Source organism: Leuresthes tenuis, unplaced genomic scaffold (genome assembly GCF_036924035.1).
Source record: "Leuresthes tenuis unplaced genomic scaffold, fLeuTen1.0.hap1 SCAF_5, whole genome shotgun sequence".
NCBI classification, from domain to species: Eukaryota; Metazoa; Chordata; class Actinopteri; order Atheriniformes; family Atherinopsidae; genus Leuresthes; species Leuresthes tenuis.
Window position 1 is genome coordinate 13,084,310 of NW_027325359.1, and position 17,790 is coordinate 13,102,099.

The following is a 17,790-nucleotide window of genomic DNA, read 5'->3' on the forward strand; positions in this document are numbered from 1 at the left end:
TGTTGTTGGTGGGCGTGGCCTCGATCATTCCCGCCCTTCACCCCTTCATTCCAGTGTTTATTCGATTCCAACATGCTTGCCATGAGGCTGATATCTGCTTTGAAGTAAAGTAGCACACAACAAGTAGTCAATAACTTGCTGGTCTGACTTGTGAAAGAAAGAGATTTAATGTCAAAATTTTCCCAAGTGCCCTCATTAGGTCTCTAAGCCTTTGATTTTTTCTTTGTTTGTGTGTCACTTTCATAGAAATATAACAAAAAGGGTCTTTTTTCACTTTGCTTGTGCAATTTTGACAAAAGACAGAGGAGCTTCCAGCTTCAGTCTTCCAAATGAAGGTTCCATTCCACTGCACTTAACAGGTCTCCCTTCGAGAAATATTTTTTGCTAAGGAGCGTATATAATGGTTTAGGAGAGTGTTCTTGGTGGCAGAATGTTTGCGTTAACTCACTTATTACACATAAATCAAGACACCCCTTGCTGGGCTCGAAGCACCAACCTTTCAGTTAGTAGCCAAATGGAATAACGTACTGCTTTCTCTGGCAGTGGGCGTGCCCTCGACCTTCACCGGCCCCTCGTGGCAGTGGATGCTGGCGTTCTGTATATTTGCGTGATGAAACTTTAGTGATCTGCTGCTGAATAATGTCAAACTTGAACCTAAAAGTAGGAGGTGGTATACAGCAAGATTACCAGCCAGTTACAATACAGTTGTAATATCTCTCATCAAACATCTCAGCATGCTGATGCAACTTAAATATTGTTACCAAATGACTTAAAGGATAACTTGAGGGTTCAGTGGGACACGTTACCCCGCGGCTTACGATTTGCTACCAAACCTACAACTGGTTGCTGACCAGTTGATAGGTAAACATTTAACTTGGTTGTGAAGGACAAGGCTGCAGCCCGTAGAAAGAGATACATGTGGAGACCGTGTTCCAAACACATGGCAGCAGTATGTCTACGTTACCCACAATCTGATTGTAAATAAACTCGTCCCTGGGTGGGCTTGAACCACCAACCTTTCAGTTAACAGCCGAACGCGCTGGCCAATTGCGCCACAGAGACTTGTTTTTGTTGTTGGTGGGCGTGGCCTCGATCATTCCCGCCCTTCACCCCTTCATTCCAGTGTTTATTCGATTCCAACATGCTTGCCATGAGGTTGATATCTGCTGTGAAGGTAACAAGTAAAGTAGCACACAACAAGTAGTCAATAACTTGGTCTGACTTATGAAAGAAATTTAATGTCAAATTCTTCCCAAGTGCCCTCATTAGGTCTCTCAGCCTTTGATTTTTTTCTTTGTTTGTGTGTGACTTTCATAGAAATATAATAAAAAGGTTCTTTTTTCACTTTGCTTGTGCAATTTTGACAAAAGAAAGAGGAGCCTCCAGCTTTAGTCTTCCAAATGAAGGTTCCATTCCACTGCACTTAACAGGTCTCCCTTCGAGAAATATTTTTTGCTAAGGAGCGTGTATTATGGGTTAGGAGAGTGTTCTTGGTGGCAGAATGGTTGCGTTAACTCACTTATTACACAAAATCAAGACACCCCTTGCTGGGCTTGAACAACCAACCTTTCAGTTAGCAGCCAAATGGGCTAACCTACTGCTTTCTCTGGCAGTGGGCGTGCCCTCGACCTTCACCGGCCCCTCGTGGCAGTGGATGCTGGCGTTCTGTATATTTGCGTGATGAAACTTTAGTGATCTGCTGCTGAATAATGTCAAACTTGAACCTAAAAGTAGGAGGTGGTATACAGCAAGATTACCAGCCAGTTACAATACAGTTGTAATATCTCTCATCAAACATCTCAGCATGCTGATGCAACTTAAATATTGTTACCAAATGACTTAAAGGATAACTTGAGGGTTCAGTGGGACACGTTACCCCGCGGCTTACGATTTGCTACCAAACCTACAACTGGTTGCTGACCAGTTGATAGGTAAACATTTAACTTGGTTGTGAAGGACAAGGCTGCAGCCCGTAGAAAGAGATACATGTGGAGACCGTGTTCCAAACACATGGCAGCAGTATGTCTACGTTACCCACAATCTGTTTGTAAACAAACTCGTCCCTGGGTGGGCTTGAACCACCAACCTTTCAGTTAACAGCCGAACGCGCTGGCCAATTGCGCCACAGAGACTTGTTTTTGTTCTTGGTGGGCGTGGCTTCGATCATTCCCGCCCCTCATCCCTTCATTCCAGTGTTTGCTCGATCCCAAAATGCTTGCCATGAGGCTGATATCTGCTTTGAAGTAAAGTAGCACACAACAAGTAGTCAATAACTTGCTGGTCTGACTTGTGAAAGAAAGAGATTTAAAGTCAAAACTTTCCCAAGTGCCCTCATTAGGTCTCTAAGCCTTTGATTTTTTTCTTTGTTTGTGTGTCACTTTCATAGAAATATAACAAAAAGGGTCTTTTTTCACTTTGCTTGTGCAATTTTGACAAAGGACAGAGGAGCTTCCAGCTTCAGTCTTCCAAATGAAGGTTCCATTCCACTGCACTTAACAGGTCTCCCTTCGAGAAATATTTTTTGCTAAGGAGCGTATATAATGGTTTAGGAGAGTGTTCTTGGTGGCAGAATGTTTGCGTTAACTCACTTATTACACATAAATCAAGACACCCCTTGCTGGGCTCGAAGCACCAACCTTTCAGTTAGTAGCCAAATGGAATAACGTACTGCTTTCTCTGGCAGTGGGCGTGCCCTCAACCTTCACCGCCCCCTCGTGGCAGTGGATGCTGGCGTTCTGTATATTTGCGTGATGAAACTTTAGTGATCTGCTGCTGATTAATGTCAAACTTGAACCTAAAAGTAGGAGGTGGTATACAGCAAGATTACCAGCCAGTTACAATACAGTTGTAATATCTCTCATCAAACAGCTCAGCATGCTTTTGCACCTTAAATATTGTTAACCAAATGACTTACAGGATAACTTGAGGGTTCAGAAGGACACGTTACCCCGGCGGCTTTCGATTTGCTACCAAAGCTACAACTGGTTGCTGACCAGTATATAGGAAAACGTTTAACTTGGTTGTGAAGGACAAGGCTGCAGCCCGTAGAAAGAGATACATGTGGAGACCGTGTTCCAAACACATGGCAGCATTATGTCTACGTTACCCACAATTTGATTGTAAATAAACTCGTCCCTGGGTGGGCTTGAACCACCAACCTTTCAGTTAACAGCCGAACGCGCTGGCCAATTGCGCCACAGAGACTTGTTTTTGTTGTTGGTGGGCGTGGCCTCGATCATTCCCGCCCTTCACCCCTTCATTCCAGTGTTTATTCGATTCCAACATGCTTGCCATGAGGCTGATATCTGCTTTGAAGTAAAGTAGCACACAACAAGTAGTCAATAACTTGCTGGTCTGACTTGTGAAAGAAAGAGATTTAATGTCAAAATTTTCCCAAGTGCCCTCATTAGGTCTCTAAGCCTTTGATTTTTTCTTTGTTTGTGTGTCACTTTCATAGAAATATAACAAAAAGGGTCTTTTTTCACTTTGCTTGTGCAATTTTGACAAAAGACAGAGGAGCTTCCAGCTTCAGTCTTCCAAATGAAGGTTCCATTCCACTGCACTTAACAGGTCTCCCTTCGAGAAATATTTTTTGCTAAGGAGCGTATATAATGGTTTAGGAGAGTGTTCTTGGTGGCAGAATGTTTGCGTTAACTCACTTATTACACATAAATCAAGACACCCCTTGCTGGGCTCGAAGCACCAACCTTTCAGTTAGTAGCCAAATGGAATAACGTACTGCTTTCTCTGGCAGTGGGCGTGCCCTCGACCTTCACCGGCCCCTCGTGGCAGTGGATGCTGGCGTTCTGTATATTTGCGTGATGAAACTTTAGTGATCTGCTGCTGAATAATGTCAAACTTGAACCTAAAAGTAGGAGGTGGTATACAGCAAGATTACCAGCCAGTTACAATACAGTTGTAATATCTCTCATCAAACATCTCAGCATGCTGATGCAACTTAAATATTGTTACCAAATGACTTAAAGGATAACTTGAGGGTTCAGTGGGACACGTTACCCCGCGGCTTACGATTTGCTACCAAACCTACAACTGGTTGCTGACCAGTTGATAGGTAAACATTTAACTTGGTTGTGAAGGACAAGGCTGCAGCCCGTAGAAAGAGATACATGTGGAGACCGTGTTCCAAACACATGGCAGCAGTATGTCTACGTTACCCACAATCTGATTGTAAATAAACTCGTCCCTGGGTGGGCTTGAACCACCAACCTTTCAGTTAACAGCCGAACGCGCTGGCCAATTGCGCCACAGAGACTTGTTTTTGTTGTTGGTGGGCGTGGCCTCGATCATTCCCGCCCTTCACCCCTTCATTCCAGTGTTTATTCGATTCCAACATGCTTGCCATGAGGTTGATATCTGCTGTGAAGGTAACAAGTAAAGTAGCACACAACAAGTAGTCAATAACTTGGTCTGACTTATGAAAGAAATTTAATGTCAAATTCTTCCCAAGTGCCCTCATTAGGTCTCTCAGCCTTTGATTTTTTTCTTTGTTTGTGTGTGACTTTCATAGAAATATAATAAAAAGGTTCTTTTTTCACTTTGCTTGTGCAATTTTGACAAAAGAAAGAGGAGCCTCCAGCTTTAGTCTTCCAAATGAAGGTTCCATTCCACTGCACTTAACAGGTCTCCCTTCGAGAAATATTTTTTGCTAAGGAGCGTGTATTATGGGTTAGGAGAGTGTTCTTGGTGGCAGAATGGTTGCGTTAACTCACTTATTACACAAAATCAAGACACCCCTTGCTGGGCTTGAACAACCAACCTTTCAGTTAGCAGCCAAATGGGCTAACCTACTGCTTTCTCTGGCAGTGGGCGTGCCCTCGACCTTCACCGGCCCCTCGTGGCAGTGGATGCTGGCGTTCTGTATATTTGCGTGATGAAACTTTAGTGATCTGCTGCTGAATAATGTCAAACTTGAACCTAAAAGTAGGAGGTGGTATACAGTAAGATTACCAGCCAGTTACAATACAGTTGTAATATCTCTCATCAAACATCTCAGCATGCTGATGCAACTTAGATATTGTTACCAAATGACTTAAAGGATAACTTGAGGGTTCAGTGGGACACGTTACCCCGCGGCTTACGATTTGCTACCAAACCTACAACTGGTTGCTGACCAGTTGATAGGTAAACATTTAACTTGGTTGTGAAGGACAAGGCTGCAGCCCGTAGAAAGAGATACATGTGGAGACCGTGTTCCAAACACATGGCAGCAGTATGTCTACGTTACCCACAATCTGTTTGTAAACAAACTCGTCCCTGGGTGGGCTTGAACCACCAACCTTTCAGTTAACAGCCGAACGCGCTGGCCAATTGCGCCACAGAGACTTGTTTTTGTTCTTGGTGGGCGTGGCTTCGATCATTCCCGCCCCTCATCCCTTCATTCCAGTGTTTGCTCGATCCCAAAATGCTTGCCATGAGGCTGATATCTGCTTTGAAGTAAAGTAGCACACAACAAGTAGTCAATAACTTGCTGGTCTGACTTGTGAAAGAAAGAGATTTAAAGTCAAAACTTTCCCAAGTGCCCTCATTAGGTCTCTAAGCCTTTGATTTTTTTCTTTGTTTGTGTGTCACTTTCATAGAAATATAACAAAAAGGGTCTTTTTTCACTTTGCTTGTGCAATTTTGACAAAAGACAGAGGAGCTTCCAGCTTCAGTCTTCCAAATGAAGGTTCCATTCCACTGCACTTAACAGGTCTCCCTTCGAGAAATATTTTTTGCTAAGGAGCGTATATAATGGTTTAGGAGAGTGTTCTTGGTGGCAGAATGTTTGCGTTAACTCACTTATTACACATAAATCAAGACACCCCTTGCTGGGCTCGAAGCACCAACCTTTCAGTTAGTAGCCAAATGGAATAACGTACTGCTTTCTCTGGCAGTGGGCGTGCCCTCAACCTTCACCGCCCCCTCGTGGCAGTGGATGCTGGCGTTCTGTATATTTGCGTGATGAAACTTTAGTGATCTGCTGCTGATTAATGTCAAACTTGAACCTAAAAGTAGGAGGTGGTATACAGCAAGATTACCAGCCAGTTACAATACAGTTGTAATATCTCTCATCAAACAGCTCAGCATGCTTTTGCACCTTAAATATTGTTAACCAAATGACTTACAGGATAACTTGAGGGTTCAGAAGGACACGTTACCCCGGCGGCTTTGGATTTGCTACCAAAGCTACAACTGGTTGCTGACCAGTATATAGGAAAACGTTTAACTTGGTTGTGAAGGACAAGGCCGCAGCCTGTAGAAAGAGATACATGTGGAGACCGTGTTCTAAACACATGGCAGCAGTATGTCTACGTTACCCACAATCTGATTGTAAACAAACTCGTCCCTGGGTGGGCTCGAACCACCAACCTTTCAGTTAACAGCCGAACGCGCTGGCCGATTGCGCCACAGAGACTTGTGTTTGTTGCTGGTGGGCGTGGCCTCGATCATTACCGCCCTTCACCCCTTCATTCCAGTGTTTATTCGATTCCAACATGCTTGCCATGAGGTTGATATATGCTGTGAAGGTAACAAGTAAAGTAGCACACAACAACTAGTCAATAACTTGGTCTGACTTATGAAAGAAATTTAATGTCAAATTCTTCCCAAGTGCCCTCATTAGGTCTCTCAGCCTTTGATTTTTTTCTTTGTTTGTGTGTGACTTTCATAGAAATATAACAAAAAGGGTCTTTTTTCACTTTGCTTGTGCAATTTTGACAAAAGACAGAGAAGCTTCCAGCTTCAGTCTTCCAAATGAAGGTTCCATTCCACTGCACTTAACAGGTCTCCCTTCGAGAAATATTTTTTTGCTAAGGAGCGTGTATTATGGGTTAGGAGAGTGTTCTTGGTGGCAGAATGTTTGCGTTAACTCACTTATTACACATAAATCAAGACACCCCTTGCTGGGCTTGAACCACCAACCTATCAGTTAGCAGCCAAATGGGCTAACCTACTGCTTTCTCTGGCAGTGGGCGTGCCCTCTACCTTCACCGCCCCCTCGTGGCAGTGGATGCTGGCGTTCTGTATATTTGCGTGATGAAACTTTAGTGATCTGCTGCTGATTAATGTCAAACTTGAACCTAAAAGTAGGAGGTGGTATACAGCAAGATTACCAGCCAGTTACAATACAGTTGTAATATCTCTCATCAAACATCTCAGCATGCTGTTGCACCTTAAATATTGTTACCAAATGACTTAAAGGATAACTTGAGGGTTCAGTGGGACACGTTACCCCGCGGCTTACGATTTGCTACCAAGCCTACAACTGGTTGCTGACCAGTTGATAGGAAAACGTTTAACTTGGTTGTGAAGGGCAAGGCAGCAGCCTGTAGAAAGAGATACATGTGGAGACCGTGTTCCAAACAGATGGCAGCATTATGTCTACGTTACCCACAATCTGATTGTAAATAAACTCGTCCCTGGGTGGGCTTGAACCACCAACCTTTCAGTTAACAGCCGAACGCGCTGGCCAATTGCGCCACAGAGACTTGTTTTTGTTCTTGGTGGGCGTGGCTTCGATCATTCCCGCCCCTCATCCCTTCATTCCAGTGTTTGCTCGATCCCAAAATGCTTGCCATGAGGATGATATCTGCTTTGAAGTAAAGTAGCACACAACAAGTAGTCAATAACTTGCTGGTCTGACTTGTGAATGAAAGAGATTTAATGTCAAAATTTTCCCAAGTGCCCTCATTAGGTCTCTAAGCCTTTGATTTTTTTCTTTGTTTGTGTGTGACTTTCATAGAAATATAAAAAAAAGGGTATTTTTTTCACTTTGCTTGTGCAATTTTGACAAAAGACAGAGGAGCCTCCAGCTTCAGTCTTCCAAATGAAGGTTCCATTCCACTGCACTTAACAGGTCTCCCTTCGAGAAATATTTTTTGCTAAGGAGCGTATATAATGGGTTAGGAGAGTGTTCTTGGTGGCAGAATGTTTGCGTTAACTCACTTATTACACATAAATCAAGACACCCCTTGCTGGGCTCGATGCACCAAGCTTTCAGTTAGCAGCCAAATGGAATAACGTACTGCTTTCTCTGGCAGTGGGCGTGCCCTCAACCTTCACCGCCCCCTCGTGGCAGTGGATGCTGGCGTTCTGTATATTTGTGTGATGAAACTTTAGTGATCTGCTGCTGATTAATGTCAAACTTGAACCTAAAAGTAGGAGGTGGTATACAGCAAGATTACCAGCCAGTTACAATACAGTTGTAATATCTCTCATCAAACATCTCAGCATGCTGTTGCACCTTAGATATTGTTACCAAATGATTTAAAGGATAACTTGAGGGTTCAGTGGGACACGTTACCCCGTGGCTTACGATTTGCTACCAAATCTACAACTGGTTGCTGACCAGTTGATAGGTAAACATTTAACTTGGTTGTGAAGGACAATGCTGCAGCCCGTAGAAAGAGATACATGTGGAGACCGTGTTGCAAACACATGGCAGCATTATGTCTACGTTACCCACAATCTGTTTGTAAACAAACTCGTCCCTGGGTGGGCTTGAACCACCAACCTTTCAGTTAACAGCCGAACGCGCTGGCCAATTGCGCCACAGAGACTTGTTTTTGTTCTTGGTGGGCGTGGCTTCGATCATTCCCGCCCCTCATCCCTTCATTCCAGTGTTTGCTCGATCCCAAAATGCTTGCCATGAGGCTGATATCTGCTTTGAAGTAAAGTAGCACACAACAAGTAGTCAATAACTTGCTGGTCTGACTTGTGAAAGAAAGAGATTTAAAGTCAAAACTTTCCCAAGTGCCCTCATTAGGTCTCTAAGCCTTTGATTTTTTTCTTTGTTTGTGTGTCACTTTCATAGAAATATAACAAAAAGGGTCTTTTTTCACTTTGCTTGTGCAATTTTGACAAAAGACAGAGGAGCTTCCAGCTTCAGTCTTCCAAATGAAGGTTCCATTCCACTGCACTTAACAGGTCTCCCTTCGAGAAATATTTTTTGCTAAGGAGCGTATATAATGGTTTAGGAGAGTGTTCTTGGTGGCAGAATGTTTGCGTTAACTCACTTATTACACATAAATCAAGACACCCCTTGCTGGGCTCGAAGCACCAACCTTTCAGTTAGTAGCCAAATGGAATAACGTACTGCTTTCTCTGGCAGTGGGCGTGCCCTCAACCTTCACCGCCCCCTCGTGGCAGTGGATGCTGGCGTTCTGTATATTTGCGTGATGAAACTTTAGTGATCTGCTGCTGATTAATGTCAAACTTGAACCTAAAAGTAGGAGGTGGTATACAGCAAGATTACCAGCCAGTTACAATACAGTTGTAATATCTCTCATCAAACAGCTCAGCATGCTTTTGCACCTTAAATATTGTTAACCAAATGACTTACAGGATAACTTGAGGGTTCAGAAGGACACGTTACCCCGGCGGCTTTCGATTTGCTACCAAAGCTACAACTGGTTGCTGACCAGTATATAGGAAAACGTTTAACTTGGTTGTGAAGGACAAGGCCGCAGCCTGTAGAAAGAGATACATGTGGAGACCGTGTTCTAAACACATGGCAGCAGTATGTCTACGTTACCCACAATCTGATTGTAAACAAACTCATCCCTGGGTGGGCACGAACCACCAACCTTTCAGTTAACAGCCGAACGCGCTGGCCGATTGCGCCACAGAGACTTGTGTTTGTTGCTGGTGGGCGTGGCCTCGATCATTACCGCCCTTCACCCCTTCATTCCAGTGTTTATTCGATTCCAACATGCTTGCCATGAGGTTGATATATGCTGTGAAGGTAACAAGTAAAGTAGCACACAACAACTAGTCAATAACTTGGTCTGACTTATGAAAGAAATTTAATGTCAAATTCTTCCCAAGTGCCCTCATTAGGTCTCTCAGCCTTTGATTTTTTTCTTTGTTTGTGTGTGACTTTCATAGAAATATAACAAAAAGGGTCTTTTTTCACTTTGCTTGTGCAATTTTGACAAAAGACAGAGAAGCTTCCAGCTTCAGTCTTCCAAATGAAGGTTCCATTCCACTGCACTTAACAGGTCTCCCTTCGAGAAATATTTTTTTGCTAAGGAGCGTGTATTATGGGTTAGGAGAGTGTTCTTGGTGGCAGAATGTTTGCGTTAACTCACTTATTACACATAAATCAAGACACCCCTTGCTGGGCTTGAACCACCAACCTATCAGTTAGCAGCCAAATGGGCTAACCTACTGCTTTCTCTGGCAGTGGGCGTGCCCTCTACCTTCACCGCCCCCTCGTGGCAGTGGATGCTGGCGTTCTGTATATTTGCGTGATGAAACTTTAGTGATCTGCTGCTGATTAATGTCAAACTTGAACCTAAAAGTAGGAGGTGGTATACAGCAAGATTACCAGCCAGTTACAATACAGTTGTAATATCTCTCATCAAACATCTCAGCATGCTGTTGCACCTTAAATATTGTTACCAAATGACTTAAAGGATAACTTGAGGGTTCAGTGGGACACGTTACCCCGCGGCTTACGATTTGCTACCAAGCCTACAACTGGTTGCTGACCAGTTGATAGGAAAACGTTTAACTTGGTTGTGAAGGGCAAGGCAGCAGCCTGTAGAAAGAGATACATGTGGAGACCGTGTTCCAAACAGATGGCAGCATTATGTCTACGTTACCCACAATCTGATTGTAAATAAACTCGTCCCTGGGTGGGCTTGAACCACCAACCTTTCAGTTAACAGCCGAACGCGCTGGCCAATTGCGCCACAGAGACTTGTTTTTGTTCTTGGTGGGCGTGGCTTCGATCATTCCCGCCCTTCATCCCTTCATTCCAGTGTTTGCTCGATCCCAAAATGCTTGCCATGAGGATGATATCTGCTTTGAAGTAAAGTAGCACACAACAAGTAGTCAATAACTTGCTGGTCTGACTTGTGAATGAAAGAGATTTAATGTCAAAATTTTCCCAAGTGCCCTCATTAGGTCTCTAAGCCTTTGATTTTTTTCTTTGTTTGTGTGTGACTTTCATAGAAATATAACAAAAAGGGTATTTTTTTCACTTTGCTTGTGCAATTTTGACAAAAGACAGAGGAGCCTCCAGCTTCAGTCTTCCAAATGAAGGTTCCATTCCACTGCACTTAACAGGTCTCCCTTCGAGAAATATTTTTTGCTAAGGAGCGTATATAATGGGTTAGGAGAGTGTTCTTGGTGGCAGAATGTTTGCGTTAACTCACTTATTACACATAAATCAAGACACCCCTTGCTGGGCTCGATGCACCAAGCTTTCAGTTAGCAGCCAAATGGAATAACGTACTGCTTTCTCTGGCAGTGGGCGTGCCCTCAACCTTCACCGCCCCCTCGTGGCAGTGGATGCTGGCGTTCTGTATATTTGTGTGATGAAACTTTAGTGATCTGCTGCTGATTAATGTCAAACTTGAACCTAAAAGTAGGAGGTGGTATACAGCAAGATTACCAGCCAGTTACAATACAGTTGTAATATCTCTCATCAAACATCTCAGCATGCTGTTGCACCTTAGATATTGTTACCAAATGATTTAAAGGATAACTTGAGGGTTCAGTGGGACACGTTACCCCGTGGCTTACGATTTGCTACCAAATCTACAACTGGTTGCTGACCAGTTGATAGGTAAACATTTAACTTGGTTGTGAAGGACAATGCTGCAGCCCGTAGAAAGAGATACATGTGGAGACCGTGTTGCAAACACATGGCAGCATTATGTCTACGTTACCCACAATCTGTTTGTAAACAAACTCGTCCCTGGGTGGGCTTGAACCACCAACCTTTCAGTTAACAGCCGAACGCGCTGGCCAATTGCGCCACAGAGACTTGTTTTTGTTGTTGGTGGGCGTGGCTTCGATTATTGCCGCCCCTCATCCCTTCATTCCAGTGTTTGCTCGATCCCAAAATGCTTGCCATGAGGCTGATATCTGCTTTGAAGTAAAGTAGCACACAACAAGTAGTCAATAACTTGCTGGTCTGACTTGTGAAAGAAAGAGATTTAATGTCAAAACTTTCCCAAGTGCCCTCATTAGGTCTCTAAGCCTTTGATTTTTTTCTTTGTTTGTGTGTCACTTTCATAGAAATATAACAAAAAGGGTCTTTTTTCACTTTGCTTGTGCAATTTTGACAAAAGACAGAGGAGCTTCCAGCTTCAGTCTTCCAAATGAAGGTTCCATTCCACTGCACTTAACAGGTCTCCCTTCGAGAAATATTTTTTGCTAAGGAGCGTATATAATGGTTTAGGAGAGTGTTCTTGGTGGCAGAATGTTTGCGTTAACTCACTTATTACACATAAATCAAGACACCCCTTGCTGGGCTCGAAGCACCAACCTTTCAGTTAGTAGCCAAATGGAATAACGTACTGCTTTCTCTGGCAGTGGGCGTGCCCTCAACCTTCACCGCCCCCTCGTGGCAGTGGATGCTGGCGTTCTGTATATTTGCGTGATGAAACTTTAGTGATCTGCTGCTGATTAATGTCAAACTTGAACCTAAAAGTAGGAGGTGGTATACAGCAAGATTACCAGCCAGTTACAATACAGTTGTAATATCTCTCATCAAACAGCTCAGCATGCTTTTGCACCTTAAATATTGTTAACCAAATGACTTACAGGATAACTTGAGGGTTCAGAAGGACACGTTACCCCGGCGGCTTTCGATTTGCTACCAAAGCTACAACTGGTTGCTGACCAGTATATAGGAAAACGTTTAACTTGGTTGTGAAGGACAAGGCCGCAGCCTGTAGAAAGAGATACATGTGGAGACCGTGTTCTAAACACATGGCAGCAGTATGTCTACGTTACCCACAATCTGATTGTAAACAAACTCGTCCCTGGGTGGGCTCGAACCACCAACCTTTCAGTTAACAGCCGAACGCGCTGGCCGATTGCGCCACAGAGACTTGTGTTTGTTGCTGGTGGGCGTGGCCTCGATCATTACCGCCCTTCACCCCTTCATTCCAGTGTTTATTCGATTCCAACATGCTTGCCATGAGGTTGATATATGCTGTGAAGGTAACAAGTAAAGTAGCACACAACAACTAGTCAATAACTTGGTCTGACTTATGAAAGAAATTTAATGTCAAATTCTTCCCAAGTGCCCTCATTAGGTCTCTCAGCCTTTGATTTTTTTCTTTGTTTGTGTGTGACTTTCATAGAAATATAACAAAAAGGGTCTTTTTTCACTTAGCTTGTGCAATTTTGACAAAAGACAGAGAAGCTTCCAGCTTCAGTCTTCCAAATGAAGGTTCCATTCCACTGCACTTAACAGGTCTCCCTTCGAGAAATATTTTTTTGCTAAGGAGCGTGTATTATGGGTTAGGAGAGTGTTCTTGGTGGCAGAATGTTTGCGTTAACTCACTTATTACACAAAAATCAAGACACCCCTTGCTGGGCTTGAACCACCAACCTATCAGTTAGCAGCCAAATGGGCTAACCTACTGCTTTCTCTGGCAGTGGGCGTGCCCTCTACCTTCACCGCCCCCTCGTGGCAGTGGATGCTGGCGTTCTGTATATTTGCGTGATGAAACTTTAGTGATCTGCTGCTGATTAATGTCAAACTTGAACCTAAAAGTAGGAGGTGGTATACAGCAAGATTACCAGCCAGTTACAATACAGTTGTAATATCTCTCATCAAACATCTCAGCATGCTGTTGCACCTTAAATATTGTTACCAAATGACTTAAAGGATAACTTGAGGGTTCAGTGGGACACGTTACCCCGCGGCTTACGATTTGCTACCAAGCCTACAACTGGTTGCTGACCAGTTGATAGGAAAACGTTTAACTTGGTTGTGAAGGGCAAGGCAGCAGCCTGTAGAAAGAGATACATGTGGAGACCGTGTTCCAAACAGATGGCAGCATTATGTCTACGTTACCCACAATCTGATTGTAAATAAACTCGTCCCTGGGTGGGCTTGAACCACCAACCTTTCAGTTAACAGCCGAACGCGCTGGCCAATTGCGCCACAGAGACTTGTTTTTGTTCTTGGTGGGCGTGGCTTCGATCATTCCCGCCCCTCATCCCTTCATTCCAGTGTTTGCTCGATCCCAAAATGCTTGCCATGAGGATGATATCTGCTTTGAAGTAAAGTAGCACACAACAAGTAGTCAATAACTTGCTGGTCTGACTTGTGAATGAAAGAGATTTAATGTCAAAATTTTCCCAAGTGCCCTCATTAGGTCTCTAAGCCTTTGATTTTTTTCTTTGTTTGTGTGTGACTTTCATAGAAATATAACAAAAAGGGTATTTTTTTCACTTTGCTTGTGCAATTTTGACAAAAGACAGAGGAGCCTCCAGCTTCAGTCTTCCAAATGAAGGTTCCATTCCACTGCACTTAACAGGTCTCCCTTCGAGAAATATTTTTTGCTAAGGAGCGTATATAATGGGTTAGGAGAGTGTTCTTGGTGGCAGAATGTTTGCGTTAACTCACTTATTACACATAAATCAAGACACCCCTTGCTGGGCTCGATGCACCAAGCTTTCAGTTAGCAGCCAAATGGAATAACGTACTGCTTTCTCTGGCAGTGGGCGTGCCCTCAACCTTCACCGCCCCCTCGTGGCAGTGGATGCTGGCGTTCTGTATATTTGTGTGATGAAACTTTAGTGATCTGCTGCTGATTAATGTCAAACTTGAACCTAAAAGTAGGAGGTGGTATACAGCAAGATTACCAGCCAGTTACAATACAGTTGTAATATCTCTCATCAAACATCTCAGCATGCTGTTGCGCCTTAGATATTGTTACCAAATGATTTAAAGGATAACTTGAGGGTTCAGTGGGACACGTTACCCCGCGGCTTACGATTTGCTACCAAATCTACAACTGGTTGCTGACCAGTTGATAGGTAAACATTTAACTTGGTTGTGAAGGACAATGCTGCAGCCCGTAGAAAGAGATACATGTGGAGACCGTGTTGCAAACACATGGCAGCATTATGTCTACGTTACCCACAATCTGTTTGTAAACAAACTCGTCCCTGGGTGGGCTTGAACCACCAACCTTTCAGTTAACAGCCGAACGCGCTGGCCAATTGCGCCACAGAGACTTGTTTTTGTTGTTGGTGGGCGTGGCTTCGATCATTCCCGCCCCTCATCCCTTCATTCCAGTGTTTGCTCGATCCCAAAATGCTTGCCATGAGGCTGATATCTGCTTTGAAGTAAAGTAGCACACAACAAGTAGTCAATAACTTGCTGGTCTGACTTGTGAAAGAAAGAGATTTAATGTCAAAACTTTCCCAAGTGCCCTCATTAGGTCTCTAAGCCTTTGATTTTTTTCTTTGTTTGTGTGTCACTTTCATAGAAATATAACAAAAAGGGTCTTTTTTCACTTTGCTTGTGCAATTTTGACAAAAGACAGAGGAGCTTCCAGCTTCAGTCTTCCAAATGAAGGTTCCATTCCACTGCACTTAACAGGTCTCCCTTCGAGAAATATTTTTTGCTAAGGAGCGTATATAATGGTTTAGGAGAGTGTTCTTGGTGGCAGAATGTTTGCGTTAACTCACTTATTACACATAAATCAAGACACCCCTTGCTGGGCTCGAAGCACCAACCTTTCAGTTAGTAGCCAAATGGAATAACGTACTGCTTTCTCTGGCAGTGGGCGTGCCCTCAACCTTCACCGCCCCCTCGTGGCAGTGGATGCTGGCGTTCTGTATATTTGCGTGATGAAACTTTAGTGATCTGCTGCTGATTAATGTCAAACTTGAACCTAAAAGTAGGAGGTGGTATACAGCAAGATTACCAGCCAGTTACAATACAGTTGTAATATCTCTCATCAAACAGCTCAGCATGCTTTTGCACCTTAAATATTGTTAACCAAATGACTTACAGGATAACTTGAGGGTTCAGAAGGACACGTTACCCCGGCGGCTTTGGATTTGCTACCAAAGCTACAACTGGTTGCTGACCAGTATATAGGTAAACATTTAACTTGGTTGTGAAGGACAAGGCTGCAGCCCGTAGAAAGAGATACATGTGGAGACCGTGTTCCAAACACATGGCAGCAGTATGTCTACGTTACCCACAATCTGATTGTAAATAAACTCGTCCCTGGGTGGGCTTGAACCACCAACCTTTCAGTTAACAGCCGAACGCGCTGGCCAATTGCGCCACAGAGACTTGTTTTTGGTTTTGGTGGGCGTGGCCTCGATCATTCCCGCCCCTCATCCCTTCATTCCAGTGTTTGCTCGATCCCAAAATGCTTGCCATGAGGCTGATATCTGCTTTGAAGTAAAGTAGCACACAACAAGTAGTCAATAACTTGCTGGTCTGACTTGTGAAAGAAAGAGATTTAATGTCAAAATTTTCCCAAGTGCCCTCATTAGGTCTCTAAGCCTTTGATTTTTTTCTTTGTTTGTGTGTGACTTTCATAGCAATATAATAAAAAGGGTCTTTTTTCACTTTGCTTGTGCAATTTTTACAAAAAATAGAGGAGCCTCCAGCTTCAGTCTTCCATTCCACTGCACTTAACAGGTCTCCCTTCGAGAAATACTTTTTGCTAAGGAGCGTATATATTGGGTTAGAAGAGTGTTCTTGGTGGCAGAATGTTTGCGTTAACTCACTTATTACACATAAATCAAGACACCCCTGGGTGGGCTTGAACCACCAACCTTCCAGTTAGCAGCCAAATGGGCTAAACTACTGCACCACAGAGACTATTCCTTGTTTCCTCTGGCTGTGGGTGTGCCCTCGACCTTGACCACCCCCACATGGCAGTGGATGCAAGAGTTCTGTATATTTGCGTGATGAAACTTTAGTGAACTGCTGCTAATCAATGTCAAACTTGAACCTAAAAGTAGGAAGTGGTATACAGCAAAATTACCATCCAGTTACAACACAGTTGTAATATCTCTCATCAAACAGCTCAGCATGCTTTTGCACCTTAAATCTTGTTAAAGAGATATATGTGGAGACCGTGTTATAAAGACGTGGCAGCAGTAAAGTAAAGCCTCCTCAACAGCATACAGTCGTTGGCTCAGCCTGCTGGCCAGCAGTGCATTTCTCATTTTGCTGAGAGTGATATGAAAGTGGATGCATTATCATTCAGACACATAAACATGTGTGTGACCCCAGTCTCTGGCTTCATGTACAGTATAGTGAAATACACACTTTTTTAAAAGAATCTAAACTGAGGAAATTTGTCTCAGATTCGTGCACAGAAACTCTTTTCTGTAACACTGAGCGTTGCTATCACAATATATTGAATTCCAGCAGTGTTAACAGTTAGGAGCTCCCAACAGTTTTATATGTCAAAGCATGATAAAGTACCTCAAGCAAAAATCACAGTGGTTATTTTTGCATAGCACACCCAAATCTTCAACTACAGTCTTAAGTTGCAGGAGTTATCCCTTGATCCGTCTCTCATGAAGGTCACATAAGGGGGGAAATCTGAGATACGCTCGTTTGTTAATAAGTCACATTGCTGTTTTGTAGAGCTGGCCTGTGGCAGAGTTCTCAAATGTAGTGACAGCGTCGATTCACATTTCTGCTGTTGATCTATTGCTCTTGTCATGGGAAAGTATCTTGTCTATGATCTGAGTGATTTTTTTTTTCTGAATACTTGGTGGCTGATAATTAGACACGAATAGATGTCCACAACAGAATCGGTAGCATAGCCTCTGAGCTACTGTGTCTGCCAGAAAAACAAATAAGACATTTCTGCACATTGAAATTTAAGGTAAGGTCAGCTGTATTCATATAGCACAAAAACAGGGGAAAAGAAAAGGGTTGAAATATCATAACAAGAAAAAACAAACGAACCAAGCAAAAAAGACCCAAAGACAGCCTCCAGTCCTTGTACAAAATGTTGATGGATTTTACTGTGTGTTCTTGTCCTTGTACATTGAATC

General features: G+C 43.4%; 14 non-coding genes across 14 annotated transcripts; all 14 read right to left on the bottom strand.

Moving 5' to 3' along the window:
• Nucleotides 1-988: 988 nt before the first annotated feature.
• Nucleotides 989-1,062, bottom strand: trnan-guu (transfer RNA asparagine (anticodon GUU)). Its single transcript has one exon. It is a non-coding gene; the product is annotated as a tRNA-Asn (tRNA).
• Nucleotides 1,063-2,058: 996 nt separating this feature from the next.
• Nucleotides 2,059-2,132, bottom strand: trnan-guu (transfer RNA asparagine (anticodon GUU)). Its single transcript has one exon. It is a non-coding gene; the product is annotated as a tRNA-Asn (tRNA).
• A 998-nt stretch (nt 2,133-3,130) lies between these two features.
• Nucleotides 3,131-3,204, bottom strand: trnan-guu (transfer RNA asparagine (anticodon GUU)). Its single transcript has one exon. It is a non-coding gene; the product is annotated as a tRNA-Asn (tRNA).
• A 995-nt stretch (nt 3,205-4,199) lies between these two features.
• trnan-guu (transfer RNA asparagine (anticodon GUU)) lies at nt 4,200-4,273 on the bottom strand. Its single transcript has one exon. It is a non-coding gene; the product is annotated as a tRNA-Asn (tRNA).
• Nucleotides 4,274-5,269: 996 nt separating this feature from the next.
• On the bottom strand, nt 5,270-5,343 carry trnan-guu (transfer RNA asparagine (anticodon GUU)). The gene has a single exon. It is a non-coding gene; the product is annotated as a tRNA-Asn (tRNA).
• A 998-nt stretch (nt 5,344-6,341) lies between these two features.
• Nucleotides 6,342-6,415, bottom strand: trnan-guu (transfer RNA asparagine (anticodon GUU)). Its single transcript has one exon. It is a non-coding gene; the product is annotated as a tRNA-Asn (tRNA).
• A 998-nt stretch (nt 6,416-7,413) lies between these two features.
• On the bottom strand, nt 7,414-7,487 carry trnan-guu (transfer RNA asparagine (anticodon GUU)). The gene has a single exon. It is a non-coding gene; the product is annotated as a tRNA-Asn (tRNA).
• Nucleotides 7,488-8,484: 997 nt separating this feature from the next.
• trnan-guu (transfer RNA asparagine (anticodon GUU)) lies at nt 8,485-8,558 on the bottom strand. The gene has a single exon. It is a non-coding gene; the product is annotated as a tRNA-Asn (tRNA).
• A 2,070-nt stretch (nt 8,559-10,628) lies between these two features.
• trnan-guu (transfer RNA asparagine (anticodon GUU)) lies at nt 10,629-10,702 on the bottom strand. Its single transcript has one exon. It is a non-coding gene; the product is annotated as a tRNA-Asn (tRNA).
• A 997-nt stretch (nt 10,703-11,699) lies between these two features.
• trnan-guu (transfer RNA asparagine (anticodon GUU)) lies at nt 11,700-11,773 on the bottom strand. Its single transcript has one exon. It is a non-coding gene; the product is annotated as a tRNA-Asn (tRNA).
• Nucleotides 11,774-12,771: 998 nt separating this feature from the next.
• Nucleotides 12,772-12,845, bottom strand: trnan-guu (transfer RNA asparagine (anticodon GUU)). The gene has a single exon. It is a non-coding gene; the product is annotated as a tRNA-Asn (tRNA).
• Nucleotides 12,846-13,843: 998 nt separating this feature from the next.
• trnan-guu (transfer RNA asparagine (anticodon GUU)) lies at nt 13,844-13,917 on the bottom strand. Its single transcript has one exon. It is a non-coding gene; the product is annotated as a tRNA-Asn (tRNA).
• A 997-nt stretch (nt 13,918-14,914) lies between these two features.
• On the bottom strand, nt 14,915-14,988 carry trnan-guu (transfer RNA asparagine (anticodon GUU)). Its single transcript has one exon. It is a non-coding gene; the product is annotated as a tRNA-Asn (tRNA).
• A 998-nt stretch (nt 14,989-15,986) lies between these two features.
• trnan-guu (transfer RNA asparagine (anticodon GUU)) lies at nt 15,987-16,060 on the bottom strand. The gene has a single exon. It is a non-coding gene; the product is annotated as a tRNA-Asn (tRNA).
• Between the last annotated feature and the right edge of the window lie 1,730 nt (nt 16,061-17,790).